The 18,420-nt window shown below is 33.5% G+C and overlaps 1 protein-coding gene across 6 annotated transcripts in view; it reads right to left on the reverse strand.

Moving 5' to 3' along the window:
- Robo1 (roundabout guidance receptor 1) overlaps positions 1-18,420 on the reverse strand; it is a 1,010,950-nt gene that overhangs the window by 437,213 nt on the left and 555,317 nt on the right. The window lies entirely within an intron of this gene.

An 18,420-nucleotide genomic window follows, 5' to 3' on the forward strand; every position in this document is an offset into this window, starting at 1 on the left:
GAGTGACTTGTGGATAGAAGATCTTGGAATAAATAGAAAAATGAAGACCAAGTGATAAAATTTCTAGGGAAGGAGAGCTTATAGAAGAACATTCAAACAGAGGACTGTACACTAGGCAGGATGCAAGTAAAACACAATGATGCCTTTGTTCCAAAAGCATTTGATTAGAAATTGAAGGTCTCCTACTAGATGTGGACAATTCAAGTAATATTTAAAAATTATTTCATAATGAAAAGATATGTTGACAATGCTGCAATGCATGTAGAGAATCATATTTCGTTTTGTTCATTTATTTTAAGATACTTAAATGAAAAATAAAGATTGAATATATCTAAGGTATCTATTGTGCTGATTTGATATACATATTCATTCAATCAAATTAATCCAGCCATCATTACCATATTGGACATAATAAGGTCACCAGAGCTTTTTCATCTCCTAGCTGAAAGTTTGTACCCTTTGATCAACATCTCTCCATTCCCCTTCCCCCTCTGCTTCTAATAAACACAGCTCTACTTCCATGAATAGATGATTTTTACTGCTATCCCTAAGCCAGATATTGTCTGTCCCCAATAAAAGAACTAAAATGAAGGAAAAGTAAGTTCTCTTTCTGTCATCATCAGCTTCTATTATATACTCTTGTGGCGGAGCAACACATTTATACAAACATAACAACTCTAAATGTTAAACTACTTCACAATTTGAAATATTGGTATGGTTTTAAGTGAATGATTTTAAAGTATCAAGAAGCTACTGAATTAATAAAATAATAATTCTTAGATATAAAGCAAGACTGTCTAATACATGTGACACCCTCTAGTGGATACAGCACACCCTTTATCTAGAATTAAAATATGCAATGGGCATTTGTTGACAATCTGTTCATTCTGAAAACTTGAGTGTCAAAATATTCGTATTTTAAATGACTAAGACTAAAAACAGAAGATTTGAGCAAAAGTTTTTGACATCCTAATCAACAGAGGGTGGTGGGGGTACCCCAAGATAGACTAATGACACTAGAATTCCTAGGTGTAAAATTCCAATGATGGACAATTGAAAAAAATCAAGAAACATGTAGCACTCAAATCAGTGAAAACACCATGCTAAAATGTCATTTGAGATAAAAATAGAATATATTTTTAAAACATGTATTTAGGTATTTTAAAAAGTATTTTCCAAATATCGTCACATTTAATCCTAAGAGCCATCCTAAAATAGTTCACAGAGCTGAAATCATTAACTTGCAAACTAAGAATCAGGGAAACTAGATTCAGGATTAACCACTCGTTATGTAATATAATAAGATCTACAACCCAGGTCGCTAGCTCACATTTCCCCCCCTTGACTGGTATTATTATCTTTCTTTTCATGTAACTCTTCATATTGACTTCCTCAGTCATCAAAATGCAGACTTTTGGAGATAGAAATATTCTTAAAACTCGTGTTTATAAATATACATGCATATCCTGAATAAATCAGTGCACTGATATTATTATAGAAGTAGGTGATATTATTATAGAAGTAGGCTACTGTCATGACAGAAAAGTGCTGTTTTCACTTTTTTTTTTTTTTTTTTATCGGTACCTGGGATTGAACTCATGACCACTCACTTGTAAGGCAGACGCTTATGCCTGCTGAGTTAAATCTCCAGCCCCCATGTTTTCATTCTTTCTAGAGTGGGATAAATGGAGAAAAATGTTCATTGATGATGGCCCAAATTGTAAGATGGAGTTTATTTCTTAAATCCTAAAAGAGCATATGAAAATTTCATGATAACAACTTTCCTTATATAACAAATACATTAATGATGATAGTTTTAATGGTATATAATCTGTTAAACAATTTTATATATATGGTATTATAGAAAAATTAGAACAAGAATGTAAATAAGACTATGTATTCATGTTGATAGTGATATGCTCACTGAAGTGTTACAGAATCAAAACAAAGCCCATATTTAAAAATTGAAACTTCATTTTTTCATTGATACACTTTGTATATATTATTAAAGCATTAGGCAAATTTCCATTCTTTAAGGGACATGTACTACCAAAAATCTTGCCAATTCCTAATCTTAAAGTAATTCAAGTTATTTTAGTACTGGTACTTAGTCACTTGTCTTTATAGTTCACTACTCACAGTAATGAGAAATTGAGAATGATCTCAGTTTTCCACAAAAATAATATATAGCACTTCACATGGTAAAACATTTGCAGCATGCACATAATTTTCAAGATATTTAAGTATATTAATATGTGTTGTAAAAAAAATCCAAAAAGAATTATATTCACTTCCTTTAAATAAAAAAACTATACTTCAGCATCTACTACTATAACTGTACAATATTTAAAATCTTGTCTTAAATTTTATAAGTTTAAACTACTGACCAAAAATGAAAAATATATAAGAAACAGATAGGATGTATGAAAAACATCATTTGCATAAAGTGTTATTACTATTAATGCTTCCTAAAACATGTTTGACCCTTCAATGAAATGAATAAGTAATATTCAAACTTCATAAAAGGTCATGCTATGTTAATTCATGCAGGCTTTATGTTTTGAAAGTGGTACAGGAGAAGCCTAGGATGAAACATTCACTGACCAAGATTAGTACCATTTCTTCCCAGTTGGTTAAAGCAATTAAAAATCTGTGTTTATGTAAATACTCATTCAATTCCTTAACCTTTCCAGTGAATTGGCCATGAACTCGCAGTTTATCTTGAAATATATTTTAGTATTCCACCTCCAAACAAGAGTATTTTCTGATTCAGTGAATCAGTTTTCCACATGGGTCTAAATTTGAGAGTTGAAGGGACATATTTGTTCTGATGTGCGAACATTTTAAAAGTAGAATCAGTGGAAAATTCTGTAAAAGAAAATACACTCAGAATTCCAGATACTATGCACCAAATGTTCTCTGATCAATTATTCTCTCCCTTTTAAATTAAACCACCATGTCCTCCTCTGTAATATGGCTTTGAAACTACAGTTTTTAACTCTGAGATTTATTTTTTGCCTTAATTCATATTCTTGTGGAAAAGGAGGCTGCAGAAAAAAAATTGGTGCAGATTTCTCTGATGCTCCTTCTCCAGGCTATGGTTTTGCTATTTCATCAATATAACAGGTCAATCATTTAGTGGGCATCATGTCTTTTTACAAAATTCCCACACTCAGATGTCTGTCAAAGGGGGTGCCAGTGAAGCGTTATGCAAAGTCCCCCAAACACTTTGTAAACTGGACTCTTTGAACACAATGGTGAAGTTCAGTTCTGGAAAAAGATAGTGTACTGAATACACAATGCTGAGCTTTGTCTATTTGGGGCTTCTGTTGAAGGAGAAGGCTACTTAATCTCCCCATTTGCCCTAGGGATTCTAACTGTTTTAATGCGTCCTTTTTGAGAGTCTGTGAACTGTGGAATATATGCTGGTAACAACTTTCTTTAGGGCTTTCCTTGGAAAAGCCCAAAGCTGCCAACACAAGAAAGCTGACACAGTGGTGCTAATAAACACAAAGGGGACCTTTAGCTGTTTGTGCAAACTGGCTGGCTCAAGTTTCATGTCATGCCTTGATGAAGGATCTAATTCTTTGGCTCATTTCATAGGAATCTAGCTTTTGTGACAATGCAGAAAGGATAGCTTCTTCACCAAGTTAGGAGAGAGTGGGTAAATCTGATGCAACGTCAAGAAAATTTGTTGTTCTTATAAATAATAAAGGAATCAAATTATGGAAGTCTACGAAAAACAGTACACTTGGCACTGCATTACCGAGTTACTATATTCTGAAGCAATGATGCTTGGCATTACATTACCAAGTACCTATGTTCCTTTATTGTAGTTAAGGCTATTTTTAGCATTTGGTAATATTTAAAAAATGAGTAATTTTGGTTAAATGATAACCTTATTTATAATTATTATACAAGACTGCAAGTACACAAAAAATATTACATAGAAAGTTAACTCAATGTGTTCTTTCAAAATCTAAAGGCTTTTAAGAAATTATATAAAAATGTTATTCAATCATTTTGAAAAATGACTTACCTTCTTTACATGATTATATATTTTAAATGCTAGGAAGAAATTCTATTGGCAGAAGAAAAAGTTATTCTAACCATTCAAATAGAATTTCTATGCTATCTTAACTAAATGTACATAAGCTAATCTATCAATATACTGAAATTTGCCATCCAGAAAACATTATATACTATATCGTCCGTACTTACTCGTTTATATAAATGTTATGTATGTGCGAGTGCATGTTAGAAATCTGAAGAGTGAATATCTGTTTTTACAAATGTAGTACTTAAAAAAAATCCCATGTTACTAAAGATAGTACAACTTCAATAGATAGTAATCCCCAAACAAATGAAATTAAATTTTCTTAAAGTGAAGAAAATAAGCATCTATAACAAACTAGAATTCATGAAGTGAGATAGAAGCTAAATTTACAAATGTTCATAATTGATAAAAGAAAATGATCTCCAGACTCACTGTATGTCTCTAAATTCCAAATTCCAGTTAATAGGGTGTAAATACCACTGAGCTGTCATCTTTCCTGGACTTCCAATATCTTACTAATATCTTCAGATCTCTCCTGAACACCTTCGCATTTCCGTGACACTTGGAGCACTGTAAATTGGCTGCTATGTCTGGAGAAAGGTAACAAGAACTTACTAAACCACCAGGGACTGTAATCTTTCTTTTGTTTAGTGCACTCTTTCTACTGTTAAGTAACTGATTCCTAATGAGGCTTAAACAAATGCTTTATACACGTATTGAGGAAATGCTTCCCACTTACTATGAGTGATTAAAAAATTATTTGTGCATATTGATTAAGAAAGTAGATAATGAACATAAGGGGAAAATTAAGATTTTAACATACTGAACTTTTAGGCAAGAAATAGAGGTGCACAAGAGATATAGTTTGACATTATCTTTAAATGTGGTAGTTTGTAAAGATCTTTACAAATGTTTTCTATCTATGGATATGTCTTTGTATTATCTATCTCTTACTTATCTCATCTATCTTATCTTTATTTTTTCCTTAAAATTGAAAATAAATTGGCCAGGGATCAACATATGTCTGAAAGGATAACGATCAGGTCCAAACAAATACAAATATTCAACCACAGTCTTTTTGGCCATATGTGCTAGCCAGCAAATGTTATTGTTAACTGAAAAGGTATTCGTTGTGAAATGATAGGGACCACAGTCTGATCCGACTTAACCACAATGTTCTGATTTCTTCCACATGTGCCAATCAGTGGCAAAGGAAGCTACTGTAACGGAAAGGAGAATTCAGCTGTGTGTCTGAAGACTCTTTCATTCACAAGGATTACAGGATTCTGTGATGGAGGATGACTCAGAGTTCTTACATAGATTAACACATATCTTTGGCAAAAACAATGAAAATTTTTATGAAAGAACTTGCAATTCTGGCCATGAGCTGAACTGTGGGAATGTTAGTTCTTTCATAAGTGTATTTTGTTGCCATAAACTTATGTTTTGCTTACTGTAACCTGAACATTAAACTAAAGAATTATGATACTTTTATCTTGAATAAACTTTACATCATTGTTAAGTTGATCACATTGACTGATTCTGGAAGAAAAGATCTAACTTTAACATTTTTGGGTAATTTGGGAGATGGTCTAATTCATTGTCTGAATATAAACTTTAAGAATTACTAGATTTAAATCGTGACTTAGCCATTTATTTTTTGTTGTGTGGAAAAGCCATTTAATGTTACTTTGTTTTGTTCCCCTCCCCCCGTGTAAATAGAAGATAATAAAACTTACTAGATTGTTATAAATGCCAACGTTAACTAAAATTTAGTGTGTGTTTTCTAGGCATCAAATGTATTAAGATATTTTTAAAAATATATTTTTACATAAATTTAACAAAGTAGTTTAGCCACGTTAAGTGATTTCCCAAAAATTATATGGTAACTAGATTATGGAATTAAATTTTTAGCCCAGAAATTTTCATTCCAGAATCTATACTCTTATCTACCCACATCAGACTTTATGCACAAGAAAAGATGTATCAAGGTCCTAAGACTGTGTCTTACAACAACAGTATTCAGTACAAGTCAGATATTGTGATTTTAAAAAGAAAACTCTAAAAATCTGCAGTCCTGACAAACTGAGAAAATGGACATATTAGTTTTCTCATAAGAAGAAAAAACATCAACACTGAACACTATAAACATTTATTTAAATTTAATATAAAGTCATTCTTAATGTAAAAAAAACCAATTTACTTTAGCAGATAATATCAGCAGTCAAAGCTCTACTTAGAAATCTAAATTCAATATAAGTTTTTACAAGAAAATAACATGTATTTTGTGGGAGTTTTCCAAAGATATTATATTAAAAAAGTGTAAATACTAATAATTTAATAATACTTTCCAAATTCAATGTATTATATATTTAATAAGTAAAGACTTGAACATTGAATATTGTTATTTAAAGTACTTACAATTAGTCTCTTAACTAATTTCAGTAATTCTTCATACATCCTTGGAAGATATTTATGCTGATGTTATCATTGTTAGGTAACTTAATCTGTTAAGATTTACAAACACTGCTATACATTATTAGAACACATTGATTTAATTCATACTGTTTCAGGGCACTTCAGGTTCAATTTAGCAAGGTTTTCAGAAGCAACCCAATCTAATATTCAGTTTAAGGTATTGATGGATGATGAGGTTTAGTTCTGTAAAAGCTTCTTTCTCTCTCTCTGTCTCTGTCTCTCTCTCTCTGTGTCTCTGTCTCTATCTCTCTCTCTGTTGTCTCTGTCTCTGTCTCTCTCTCTGTGTCTCTGTCTCTCTCTCTGTGTCTCTGTCTCTGTCTCTCTCTCTCTCTGTGTGTCTCTGTCTCTGTCTGTCTCTCTGTCTCTCTGTCTGTCTGTCTGTCATCTCTCTCTCTTTCAGGAAAGTAGAGTTAAAATGAGGACATATGAAGAAATTTTCCCTGATAGTCGATGGCAGTACATTAGAGACTGATGGACTTTGGAAGGCATATTTTGGTATGATATCTGTGTCAGCAGAGTTGAAATAGGAAATTACACCTTTCTCTTGATTTAAAGGATGAAGGTAATTATTGTAGCTAGATATTAGCAAAATGTAATCATTCTTACCAGATGAAAGACAACAAGAGAAATTATTCTTTCCCAAATGTTGAGGAAGCAGGTATAAAGAAAAAATTCATACTTTTATGTAGGTTAGCCTCAGAAAAAACCTTAGTCAACTGTAAGGTTCAGCAAATTGTAAGTTATGTGGCATTTTATCCAGGTACAAAAGGACAATGATTTCATACTCAAGGAAATCCTTCAAAGCCTCTAAGTTACCTAGAATTAAAGAAAGTGACACTAATGTGCATAGCTTGATTAGGTGGTGGCCACAGGGTAAGTCTGCAGGATAAAACCTTTTTTCAGGTCAGATTTTTCTCAGTATTTTCTTTTAGTGCATGACATTGTAGAAATTTAATTCTTCATATCTTTTCCTCTAGAAGGCAACAAACTGTCTAAAAATAAGTTAATTTGTCCCCTGCACTCTAATATTGAAATATAGTGGAGTTTTTTGCTGAATTTGTCCAAGTGCCTGGGAAGTGACAATATGACTTTTGAGATCCTAAATAGACTTTTGCTGCTTGGTTCTTGCCCTAAAGCATTTTGCTATTATATGGAATTCATACTTATTGTAACCCTCCCCATAGATGTAGTCGGGGAGCAAATATTTTTAAACTCGTTGTAAGACAAAAATGCAAGGAAATATAATAGAATATATAAATATATAAAGAACATGCATTAAGTTAAAAATAAGCTGTGTTATTCTGGCCTCTAAAACGTGATGGATATACCAATTTTATTTTAAAGTATGTCATTTAAATAGCGATATCATAATAGCAGTTTTCAGACTTTTAACAATTTTAACAGTCCCTTCACAACTTATATGTAAAAAAAGAAATATCATATTGCATGTTTAGAAGCTCTTTTAAGAAGTTTAAAATGCTTGTATCATATATGAGCATCAGTTGATTATAGAGTACATATTTTACTACAGTACAATAAATAGATTAAACTGTTTGATTTAGAAAATCTTGGCAGGTTTTTACAGGGTATATTACATTGCCTGAAAGAATACTTTTTGAGAAATTTGAACTGCTGAGATGGCTGCTGCAAACAGCTGATTCCACAGCGTCTTAGGCCGACACAGGGTGTCCACTAGAGGGCGATCATTAGGAAACGCAGGCACATTTTGGTATGAGCTGATGAAAAGCCGTAAGAAAACTCATTTCAAGAAATCAGGTTGTCTCCCTCCTCTTTTCTAGTATAAGTTTTTTGGTAGAAATAAAGAGCAATTCTTTCCCTGATTTTCTACATATGTAGATATATAAAACTTATATTTCAGAATGAATTCTTCTTTAGGCAATATTAATAATGTTTTATAATAAATATGAAAAGAAAAACTTCATGTTTTTTTCCCCTCTTACTCTTCATAAAAATATTCTGCAATTAGGTTGTGCAGGTCTGCTAGAATTTGAAAAAGAATTACGGTTTGCTGTAATCATCAGGTATTTTGATGTGCCTTTAATATTGATTGCAGGTGCTAGTAACATTATTAAAAATTACAGAAATTTCTATTCTACTACAATGCGTTAATTTTCATTGAGAATTACAGGTAAACATTTTGAATACCGGAAGAGTTGGTGCATATTAAAGAATATAAGGAATTTCAGGCATTTAATTTTGTCAGAATTCACACAAATGTGCAACTTTATGAAAACTGAGAAATAAGTTAAAAAACAAAGGACTTTAATTTTAAACTAAATCTGAAGCATATTGATTTATGATTAATAACACTGTTGAAGTATTATATCCATTTCAAAATTTAAAAAAATATAGTGGTACAGAGGCAGATTGCAAAGTTGTATTGATGTGATTATTCAAATAAAATGCCACTAAATAATCCCTATTTTTCAAGTGAAGAGATGCAAGTTACTTAGCATGCTGTTCTTTCTTTTTTCCCTTCTATTCTTTCCATTTTTCTTTGTTTCTCTTGATTTTAGTTATCAAACGGATTATTTTTCAAGTTTGAAAGATTGACTATAAAACATAAGGAATAATATAAAGGAATATTTTATGGTAAAGCTATCTTTTGCTGGAGGAAAAAAATGCAATAAAGACAGTTTGAATAGCCCAACTCATTTTAATCTGCCCCAGACAGTACTGGTAACTGTGATGATCAAGTTATTGATATACTGCTGAAACAAGTCCTCCTAAAGACTTGTTAATTAAGTGGACATTTGTGTGATTTTCTGGTACCAAGGGTATTCGCATTTACATATGTTTAAAACTTATTTACTTCAATTGTTAGTGGGATCTCAACAATTTTGGAAAGGAAAAAGGTTCTTTCTGTCGCCTTCTGTCATGGTGAACAATAGCATCACAATACTAAACTCAACTAGTGTTCATGAGTGTTGTGTTCAATTTCACACTAAATTTGGTCTGTTTCTCATGGGGCAAGACTCTAATTCTGCTGGTTATTTGATATGGGAACATATTATGTTGCTATAATATCTGCTATCTGATCCATGTAATGGAACGACTTAAACCGATTTAGAATTATTTATTATAAACACACACTATCTTGTTAAATTGAGATTAATTTTACTCTTAAAAATTACGTTGAATTTTCACTGCGACTTTAAAGTCCCTTTGGACTGTAACTTTGGTCAGAGAAATTACCAGGCTGTAAAATGACTTGAAGCTTGTTTTATTTAATAATCCATGTAGAAACTAAATTGTAGTTCTTTGAGTTCACATTTTTAAAAAATATACAAATTCTTATGAATGTTGTAAAAATATACAAGTATAATTGCATATGTTGAATTGTTAGATTTAGTTTCTTTTAAATAAATACAGCAAGTACTTTGGTAAAGAGGGGCACAGAAAAGGTTAGAGGCATTACTGCTAATGAACTTGATTTACTAAACAATGAAAGGATCTTTGTCATTCGCAGAGTACGCAGTATTCCGAGCAAGGTCAATGATATTTAGTTACTGATAATTGTATCATTATTCCATTGTGGACAAGTATGTCTGGTTTATAATTAATGAAAACTAATGTTGTGAATGAAAACTAATCATAATGTAGGCTTCTTAGTTTTAGGAGTGTTTATGACAGGAAACTAGTATTTTGATTTCTGTCCATTAACGTGTGTGTGTGTGTGTGTGTGTGTGTGTGTGTGTGTGTGTATGTCAGTGTTTTACAATAATACATTTTACTACTCTAATAACATTAAGGAAAACAAAACTGACAAGTCATTTAATGTCTGGGAAAAACTAGAGTGAAAAACTTAAAAATTTTATTGGACATGAACTATAGCATGGTTCATTTATTTTTCCAGATACATTTCTGGAATAGTATTCTTTGCTTTTAGTGAAATGGAATTTATGTACTTATTCAGGGGATCTGGGGAAAGAACTCAGGACTCTGCACTGAACTACATCTTCAGGCTTTTTTTTTTTTTTTTTTTTTTTTTAAAACAATTCTCAGTGTTTAGATTTGTCCAGGCTGGACTCAGATCTGCTCTCATCCTGCCTCAGTCTTCCATGGTAATAGAATTACAGGGGCACAGCAACAAGGTTTTATTTTTAACCCACTTCATTTCTTTCCTAAAAGTTTCTTCCATCATTCCCACTTGGAAAAGAGGACCCACATCCTGCTCAGCATGTGGGAGACACTGGTTGAATTTTCAGTTCTACAGTTAGTGGGGAGGAGGACAATATATCCTGAAAACAAACTGTTTCTCAGTTAAATTTTATTTTAGTTTTGGTTTTAACATTTGTGACTTAAATCATGTATTCAATGTTATTCCCACAAAAATTCAATTAATATTGGAAATTCTAAAACATAAAGTTGTTATTCGAATTTCCCAAACTTAGCCATTACCACTGTTAGCATGAAATGAGCAGCTGCTTATGTTTTTGTTTTTGTTTTTGTTTTTTTTTTAAAGAAGCAGGCTCAGCTGTGCTTGATAAAAGCCTGTATTCCCAGCACTCTGGAAACCGAGGCAGGAGGGTCCCCTCAGGGTGAAGGCCAGCCGGGGCTACAAAATAGCTCAGGGCCTGTGTGGACCACACAGTGGGACCCTGCCTCACCCTCCTCACACCATCACCAGCAAAAACACAGACAAAACGTAGCTATGTGGTCTAGACTGGCCCTGAATTCCCGGGTTTAAGTAAGCCTCTGCCTCATCCTCATGAGTAGGATGAGTATTTGGGACTGCAGGCATAAATCACTGTGCCTGGTTTTACTTCTATTTTTCCTCTAGAAAAAAAAATTGTACTTTCTGTGCAAATAAACAGAAATATGTCACCCTTTGAAAACTGATCAATTAGTTACATTGATATACTATTATTTAACTATGTCCTCTCTGAAATTAGTTTATTTTTAGTTTGTTACTATTGTAAGGTATTAATCCAATAAATTCATTATACAAAATCTGTATGCTGAATTGTGATCTTTTGAGATTAAATTCTAGCAGTAAAATGTGCTGAATAAATAGAAACAGACATTTCACAAAACTGATAATCATGACCAGCTTGTTTACCTGCAAAGTTCGCCTAATTCATATTTTGCTAATAGTTCCCATTTTCTTAATAAGACTGTATGATTTATTTCACTGAATCATGAACGCATTGTTTTTTCATTATCTCATTCAAACAAGATAAGTGTGTGTTTATTAGAAAATGTTATTTGTTTTTATATTCCAACTTTCTGCCTAATTTTCTATTGGATTTGTATAGCTTTCTATGAATTAATCTGTAAGAATTTTGCATACTAGGAAAAATAAATATTTGTTATACATCTGCTACTTACTATTTTTTTTTTAACAAATACTTTTTACTTGTAAAGTCAAGCCAGTTAACTATTCTCTTTATAGGTTTTTACTAACATATAATAATTAAAAAGGACTTTTACATACTAACGTATCAAAGAGACTCTCCTAAATAGTCCTATATAATATTCATTATTTTAGAATGCACCATCACGAAAGAGGCAGAAATTCCTACAATTTTTTCCTAAAGTATAGTTTAGGTGCATGCACACATTAGTTCAAATTTTTCTTTAGTTTCTTTTCTCTGTGCTTTTTTTTTTTTTTTTTTTTTTTTTTTGTCTTTTTCTTTTTTATCAGTACCAGGGATCGAACTCACGACTGCCTGCTTGCAAGGCAGGCACTTATGCCACTGAGCTAAATCCCCAGCCCTTTCTCTGTGCTTTTGATTATGACTTCTTTATACCTTTATCATTTTCTCTGTGAATTGGGACTCTGTAAATCTGGTGACTATGACACCAGATTATTAAGTAAGTGAAGCTTGAATTCTCAATGTCATTTACTAACAGGAAGTTTCTTCCCAATGTTTAATAATGTAAACTTGCTATGTATAATTCTGCCTTACACTTTGTTTTACTGCTCAGTCTAAAGTCTTTTATCTTACTATTTGTCTATTACAATAAAAATAAACAAGTTTTTAATAAGGATATTTAGATTTCTGAAAGGGCAAGAAGCCCCTTTTGTTTTTAAGAAATAATCTGCAGGTTAGCCCATATTATATTCCAAACAACAAATAAAATATTTCTTCTATGTATTCACTATATTCAGTAACTTAGTTATTAAACATACGTAATGAATGTTTATTATGTTATACAGACAGTATTCTACTTGTGTGACATAGATAAGTAAACAAAACAGACAAAATATCTACTTTTTATGGAAACCAAATTTTAGCAGGGGGTACATAAACAAATTGAGCCCTTTTCAGAATAATTTTCATATTAAAGCATAAAGTTCACTAAAGTATAAATAAATATGTGCAGATTCGATGGTTGTCTCCAAACTTGGCAATAAGCATGATGATCTATAATATACAAATATGGAGATTTCTTTGAGGAAAATATTTTTATCGCTGATATTGTTTAAGAATGGTAGTACATTGACTAAAGTAAAAGGATATAAATTCTATTGTTTTAAACTTAGACCCACATCTCAGATCATGCACTAAACTAAAATCAAAATAGATCAAAGATCTAAACATTAGAACACAAACATTTAATCTACCAGAAGACAAAATAGGTAAAACTCTTAAAAGATACAGGTGTAAGCAAAGATTTTCTGTACAAAACCTCGATTGTACAAGAAATAATAACAAGAGGGAGACCAGAGAACATGGCGGACAGACAACGGCAACTACCAGAGGCTCTCTGAAAGGTTCGGCTCAGAGGCCAGAAATAATGCGGACTAGGGAGACACGAATCAGTAGAGATATGCTCTGCTGACTCAGGAACGAACTGGGCTGAGAGAATCCAACTTGGAATACAGTCCTGGCGCTAAAATAGGAACAGAAAAATCTCGGTGTGGAGGCTCGACTCCGCGCCATCGGAAACCGGTTTGGATTTCCCGCCGTGCGGCGGCCGGCTATCTCCACAGCGGCTCAGCAAGGAGAGACGCGCCGAGCTCTGGGAGCGCCGAGCTCTGGGAACGGGAGAACGGAGTCGAAAAAAAAAAAAAAGGACGGACAGAGGTGTACACGAAAACTGACTGGTGGCGAGGTGAGTGAGAATCTGACCCCCCACCACAGTTTGACTCTAGCGGAGATCTCTCTGGGCGCCATTCCCCTCTCGGACGGGATTGGAGAAAAGTGCCTGGCCTGAGTGACGCTGCTGGCGGACTCTCTAGGCTAGACTAGCCTAACCCAGATCCCAGAGCCGGACGATGGCCCGGAGGAGCGACTGACTTCCGCGTAGGCTGCCTCCTCCGACTCCCTGGTGCGCAGCGGTGGGCGGGAACAACTAGCCAGCGCAATTTGATCAGGCTGTGGCTGACAGGCAGGGAAGCCGGGCCTCCTTTGTAAGATTGCATTTTATAAGGAACAAAAAATATGGGGAAGGGAAGCAACAAAAAAAGCTCCTCGGCCCCCAATCCTGAGAAACAGGCAATAATGGATGCCGCACCAGTATACATTAAGCACCATATTGAGAGCCTCATAGACCAATTCAGGAATGAAGTTATCAATGATCTGAAGCTAGAAGTATGCAGAATAGTTAGAGAAATGCTAAACACCACCCAGGAAAAAACAGATGGTGGAATGGAAGAACAGAAAAAGAGGGGAGAATTGCTTGATGGAGAAAACAGAGAAAGCATTGAGTATGTGAAGCAGGTTCAAAGGGACTATCAAGAAATTAATAAGTCTATACAAGACTGGCATAACAGCTTGAAAGAAACTAAGGACAGACTATCTGAACTGGAGGGCAGACTTGAAATATGGGAGAATGAAATGAAAAACTTCTTAAAAATAACAAAGAAACAAACAGCAATAATACAAAGACAAGAAGATGATAAGAGGAGCCACCACTTAAGGATTAAGAACATAGAAGAAGAAGTAGGGACACAAACAAGTGAATTACAAAAGCTACTCACAGAAATAATCCAGGAGAATTTTCCTAATTTAGCAAAAGGTAAAGATACTCAGCTGTATGAGGCATACAGGACCCCAGCTACCTACAACCCTAACAGAGAAACACCCAGGCATATAATAATAAAAATCCCAGAAATTCAATACAAGAACAGAATATTAAAAGCTGTAAGAGACAAGAAACAGATCACTTACAAAGGAACACCCATCAGAATTACAGCAGATTTCTCTTCACAAACCATCAAATCACGAAGAGCATGGGGGGAAATAATTCAAGCTTTGAAAGATAATAATCTCCAGCCAAGATTGAGATATCCTGCACAACTGTCCCTGGAAATTGATGGAAAAACGAGGTGCTTCCAGGATAAAGAGGAACTGGGGGAATTTGCAACCACCAATTCAACTCTACAGAAAGTATTGCAGGATATTCTAAAAAAAGAAAAATACAAAGAACCCAGAAATAGTGGCAGGGAGGCCACAACGAATGGAGCAGAGAACAAAATGAAGAAGACAAACTGACAGCTACTGACAGAAAAAGAGCTCAACAGAAATGAGACAGAGAAGATTGGATGATAGGAACAGCTATTTTTGAGAAAATGACATCTTAATAGGTAATGCTGATTCAGTACCATCTTGTTTTGAAGTCTCATCTAGCTTTTGTTCTTCTGTCTCCAATGGTCTAACCAGGTTGTATCTTATTGGATTTTGTTATGTATGTTAGTATAAGCAAAAACCTTTTAAAGACAAGGAGATTATACAGAGACCATTGTTCATTTTCTGTTAGTCAATTCCAAATACTCTATAATGCTGTCATTCTCTTAAATGGTTTTACATTGTTTTGATATACTTAATGCTACAGTATATGAAGTTGTACTCAAGGACTTCAGGGAGGGAGTCAATATGGTAACTATTTTTAAGTCGGAAATATCTGGTGGTGAAACACAATTCTGCTTAAAAGGTTATGTCTTGATCTGCCCTGTTTCGCTGTTATGCCCTCTTTTTCTTTTTCTCAATCTCCACTCCATTATATACTTTTTTATTGTTATCCATTTAATTAAAGGGAAAAATATAGCAGGATATAATATAGTAACCCACTTTGACTTTCTATTTTCTCGATTTGAAGCCCTGTATTACTCTCACCATCTTGTTTTTGACTGAGGTTCCTCTATTCTGTTTTGCTGAATAGTATCAGGTTCGAAAGTTTAGGCATCAGCTGAGAAGATAATGAGATTCATTATAACGCCCATTCTCGTTGACTTCTATCTACTTTTGAAGACCTACAATATCTCCAATGTTTTGGTTTTGTCGGTTTTATCCTTTATGGTTTTGTTCAATAGTATTACAACTAATGATATAGGCAATCCTATTAGAAATAGCGGGAGGCATTAGGGTAACCATTGTTGATCACCTTGTATTATGTTTTTATATTATCTATTATATCCACCCTTTTGACTTGACCGATTCTGTTCTGTTATGTCACATTTGGTTTTACTCTCTTCCAAAAAAGCAATAAGAACAGTGGGAGCAATGAAACCCAAAATGTGTAATAGTCACTGTACAAAAGAGAGGAAAAGAAAATGCTCTAAACTATATAACTGCATGTATATTTAAATGTATAAGACAGAAAATGATATCACAGAGTTCTAATGGATCATTGAACAGAACTGTTTGCAGTATCATTGCTGGAATGTCCACTCTACAAACTTTAATTCTGTGACTTGAACAATTATTTCTAAGATGGCAATATGTAATCTATTAACTAGTGATTTCCTACTGCGCATTTTTTTCTTCTGTAAATCTGTATAACTTGTACCCTTCACTGTTTTTTTTTTCTTTTCTTTTCTCCTTAAATAAAAATTAAAAAAAAAAAAAAAAAGAAATAATAACAAGAAATAAGTGGTGGGATAACATCAAATCAAAAAGCTTCTGCACAGCAAAGGAAATCACCTATAGTGTGAACAGACAACCCCCAAATGGTAAAAGCATTTTACCAGCTCTGCTATCGATAAGGGACTAACATGTAGACTATATAAAGCACTCAAAAATATTAGACTCCTAACTTTAAAGACCCAATTAAAAATAGGCATCTGAAATAAATAGATACTTCTCAGATAACGAATATAAATGGCAAAAAAAATACAGGAGGAAATGGTCAACATGGCTGCTGGCCATTAGGGAAATGCAAATTAAAACAATACAGTAGAAGTTCATGAAAGCTTTTGTTTACAAATAATTCCATTTCTAAACAGAAGAAGGAAAAAGTTTGCTTATTTTTGTGAACTCTGCATTAGGTGATGAACATGATCATGCAGAATTGTGAAGTGAATTAAGTTTGTGAACTGAGTTCCATTGTGTTGAAATTCCATCTCACTCCAGAAAGAAAGGCCACCATCAAAAATCAATAAGTAAAAAATTCTGGAGGGGCTGTAGGGAGACAGGAGCTCTTCTCTATTATTAGTGGATGTGTAAACTGAGACAACCACTATAGAAAGCAGTATGGAGATTCTTCAAAAAACAAAAAACAACAACTCCAATTTACTGGTTTTTCCCCTTCTAGGTAGATAGCCTCCTAAAGACATCATACCACAATGACATATGCATAGTCATATTTATAGCAGCACAGTTTATAATAGCTAAATCTTGGAAGCAACCTATACGTCCATTAGCAGATGAATGGACAAAGAAAATATGGAATAAATAGAGTATGAAATAAAAGAAGATAATAGGAAAAAAGAAAGATAAAAATATTATTCTAAGCTTGCACAGACAATATATCTAAAAGCGAACCTTGACTTAGTTCAACTGCCTTGCATGACAGTTAACTTTATAATATCTTAAAAGGTATATGAATCTGTGGCTAGCAAAGTAAAAAGGGATAGAGAGAAGGGGGAAAGATAATTGAAATATGTTATTCATGTACCAAACCCCTACATTACAACCATGTACTAAATAAGGTAAACAAACAAACAAACAAAAAAACATTTTTTTTCTATAAACAGTGCATTGCCCCATTGCTGTCTTCAGTGCAAATACCCCTAAGACTGTGGGTATCTTCCCTTACCAAAGATGACATTAAGGTTGTATTTTGGACAAACATCTTTATTCCAGCCTCACCAAGTAAAAGGCAGAATATGGAAGTTTTACCAGGTAATGGAAACTTTCTTTTAAGAAGCTCCTCAGGATAACGCTAAGTGCAGTTGAGGCTTGGGGTCTATTGGACCCCAAAGTGAACAGAAAAGAGAGGAGAAAGGATCAGAGAAACATGAGAGGGGCTGGAAGAATTTTAGGGATGAGATCAGTTCTCCTTACTGAAACGAGGCTTGACTAAGTGATCTGCTCTGGCTACTAAATGTAAATGGACATGAGTGGGTCACTTTGTGGTAGCTCCTATGTAGTCAGATTCTTTTTTTCTTCTGCCATAATAATGGATGCACAAAACAAGGAAGTTGTTTCATGAGCCTGGAGCTTGAAGTCCAGTGATGCTCGGAAGAATTAAGCTTATATAAGTGAGAATTAAAAAAAAAATGTTGTAAGTTTCAGAGATTTAGGGGTTGTTAATTGTTATTGTAACATTTTCTGACTCGTATATATTGCTTTAAGAAATATATAATAAGTAAAAATTCCAAAAAGAATGAAGACCAAATAAGATGAGATGGAAGAAGTCCCAAGGAATTTGTCAGTGAGAAGGTCACTGGCACACTAGTAAGAAAGTGATGAGTGGTGAGAATAAGTCAGAAAGATTAATTATCTTGCAAACCATCAGCACTCTGTGGACGTCTTTTGATATGAAAACAGTAAAGAACATTAGGTCTACTCTCATTTATTGCACATGGCAGGTCAAATTAGAAGGCTATGGGTTTGAAATATCAAATTATATCTTCCAAAGAAAATTTAAAAATAATGATATTGCTGAAGGCATTAATTTAAATGCTTAAGGAA

This window comes from Cavia porcellus, unplaced genomic scaffold, assembly GCF_034190915.1.
Source record: "Cavia porcellus strain 051 isolate PalLab524CR breed Dunkin Hartley unplaced genomic scaffold, mCavPor4.1 scaffold_15, whole genome shotgun sequence".
Classification (NCBI taxonomy): Eukaryota; Metazoa; Chordata; class Mammalia; order Rodentia; family Caviidae; genus Cavia; species Cavia porcellus.